This window comes from Cynara cardunculus (genome assembly GCF_001531365.2).
Source record: "Cynara cardunculus var. scolymus isolate 2C chromosome LG 2, CcrdV1, whole genome shotgun sequence".
Taxonomy (NCBI): domain Eukaryota; kingdom Viridiplantae; phylum Streptophyta; class Magnoliopsida; order Asterales; family Asteraceae; genus Cynara; species Cynara cardunculus.
This window is the reverse complement of record NC_037529.1, coordinates 66,749,152-66,752,593: the sequence shown is the minus strand read 5'-3', so window position 1 is coordinate 66,752,593 and position 3,442 is coordinate 66,749,152.

Genomic DNA, 3,442 nt, shown 5'->3' with positions numbered 1-3,442 from the left:
AACAATCTTTTTTAAATGTAAATATTTATTTTTTATATAAATATAAATATTTTTTTGATACATTTGTTTCATTTTATAGATGTAGGTATTTTTTTTTGTTTAAAAAATGTTTAGGATTTAATCGTTTAAAATATGAAAGTCCATTAATTTTTTTCAGACTTTTTCCATTATTTTAGCACATTAACCAGTTGTATAAGTCATAAAGATGTATCTAACAGGTTTTAGAAAGTCCAAAAAGTTATTTAACAAATTTTGGAATGTTCAAAGACTTATTTGTTCCAAAAAAATAAGCTAAAACTTGATTATTTCAAACACTAAAGTCCATTTGATTTTTTTAGATATTTCCCAATTAAAAAATATAAATTTGAAAACCCATAAATTATCTCACACTAAAATCCATTGGGTTTACTTATAATCTATAAGTAAACAGTGTGAGATAACTTATGGGGTCTTCAAATTTATAAAAATATTCGTTCGACATTTAACAGTTCTAAATTTATAAAAAAATATTAAATTGTACATGTAATCATTTTATATATTCCCGAATATTTTTGGAATATGTTTTATTTTATGAACACGTTTTTTATGTGATTATGATAGAAAGATATGCATCCTTACTGTAATCTTATCTTTTGAACTTCTGTGGGAGTAGGTGGAGGACATACTATGAACATTTTCGAATAATTTTTCATATATCGACAACTTAGAAATATGTTTTTCAGGCTTTGTATCTTTATGTGAATTTATTATTAAATAATTAATATATTTTGATTGTATACTTTTGTCACACTTGGTTTTTGCCTTAAATATGTATATAATATACAGGAAAATAATTAATCAATTTAAAATATTTTTTAATATTTTATAAAAAATATAATTTTAATTTTTGTGTAGTTTAAGAAAATAAGTTTAAAATTGTTAGATTTTGAAGTTTCGGATATTAATTATAGGAAACCAATTAAAATAATTATTTTTACTAGTTGGTTTCGTTTCTTAGTCACTTCTTTACAAGTTTTACCAAAACAGACCTAGGTATGCAATTTTAGATTCTTTTTTGTGAAATTTGGTGAAAAATGTAATTTTTTTTTGTAGATCTGGATGAGAAATGTAAATTTTTTATGTACCTGGGTGAAGAATGTAATTTCTTTTGCAGACAACGGTAGAAAGTGTAAGTTTTTTTTGTCTTTTAACTGGGTCCGCAATTGCGGACATGGGCTTTTATGGACCTATGACAATTTTAGTAAATTTAGAGAGAAAATGACTAGAAGGTGAAATAAATCCAAAAAATTGATTAATTTAGTAAAATTTTCTATTAATTATATGTTGTATCACATGTAAGAAAAGAAAATTGAGTAATTTAGAATCTTATGAAAATTTATAATCATTCTTGAAAATCACTTTTTTAAATGATATAATTAATCCAAAAAGTGATTTTAACTTCTTATTAATTAATCAATATATTACTGATTAAAAGTAGGTCATTATTAGATGGAAGACTTTACCTTATAAACTTTTCCCTAAAAAATCCATCGGTAAGGGAATGATTCATCATAAACTGTCACAAAAGTTGGTAGGTAAATTGTTGGTGGGTAATTCAAATCAGTGACAGATTACCCAGATGTTCTCTACGTGATCCATTGGTATTTTCTCGTAAAATATCAGAATCTACCAAACCATTGACATTTTCTGGATGACGATAATCACAGACGGATATTTTCCTGGATGATTACCTTCAGAAACTAATTTTTTTAAATTTTAATTCAAATTAAAAGTAAATTTTTGAGTTAATTGCATTTTTTGGATTTGGTTTCTACAATTCAATTTTTATTGTAAATTCGCCCATATGGTAAAGCATGTTGGCCTTTATTTTCTTTAATTCTCTTTCTATTAAAAAGTAGAAACTTTTTATATTTGGTAGTGGCTGTCTGGACCATCGCTTATTTTATCTTGAGAGAAAGAAATTCACACGTCTTCAAAGTGGCTGCTTCAACCTTGGACCTTTTTGGTATCAAATCAGGTCATCTGACTGGATATCCTTCACAAGTTTTTATCTAAATCCTGGACTAATTGGGCTGGCTCACCGAACATCACTTCAAATTGACTCTTTTGGGTGTTGGGTTTCTTTTGATTCTCGTTTTTTGCCCGTTGAGAGGTTTTAGTTCGAAGACGTTACTTTTATTTTTATCCTTGTTTTATGTTTTTCTCATATTTCGTTGTTTTTTGGATCTGCTCTTTATAGATCCTACAAACTTTTTGTATCTCTTTGTTTTCTTTGTGGTTTTTTATTCCCTTTGCCTTTCAAAAAGAAAATGAATATTATTTTATATTATATTCTAAATCTAATTTGATTATCATAAAAAAATTGAATCTCATTTTTTTATTATATGCTTGAAATAAAAAATATAAAGCATAAGTAGAATTATTGAAACTTGCTAGTGTGTACTTTAGTTTTAAGAATATCCAACTTTTTAAAACCATAGTTGGAATTACCAAAGCAATTGTTAGATTTTTTTTGCTTTTAAAAAATATTTTATTAAAGCATCTCATCTTGCAATTTCAAAGAAAGGTTCAAACGAGAACACCTTCATTTTATGAGAATGCAAGAACACCATTTTACTATACTATAGGCAATCACATGTGATACTATTATTCTATCACATATGATACACATGTGATACTAAATCAGAGACGTGGACGATTTTCGATGCGATCTTGGTTGCGGGTCAAGTCACCCTTACACCACTAAGCTCCTCACAAGTATTATCACTTGTGATAAGGTGTTGTTGATATGATATTATGATCCATCAAGACCATTACATGTGATGCTAAATCATACATGCAGACAACCTTTGGCGCGGTCTAAGTCGTAGAACACGTCGTCCGTACATCACAGGGTCCCCTACGAGTATTATCACATGTGATAAGGTGTTCTGACGTTCTCGTAAAATGGCGGTGTTTTCGTTTGAACCTCCACCTATATATATATATATATATATATATATATATATATATATAGTAGCAATTATATGCAAACCACTCATATTTGTACAAACAATTGAAATCACTCGCATTCGTCGATTTCATTGTTTAATCTTATGAAATTGTTTCATAAATACTTATGAAGTTTTAATGAAACAGTTTCATATATTTATCTAAAATTAACATAATGAAGATGGTAATATCCATGATTAACATCTTTCACAATAAAAATGATTAATCAACCTCTCATAAATGAAAAATTATGATTGATTGAATGAAGTTTGTATGATTTGTACAAATAACGTGGTTTGCAAAGTAAATCTCTTCCCCTCTCTTTCTCTCTCTCTATATAAGATATTCGATAATTGGTAGTAGACTAGTAGCTTAATTCTCAAACAATGAGTGCTCTTGTGTGTGTGCACACGTACATATAGAGAGAGAAAAAAAAAGGAAGAGAGAGAGA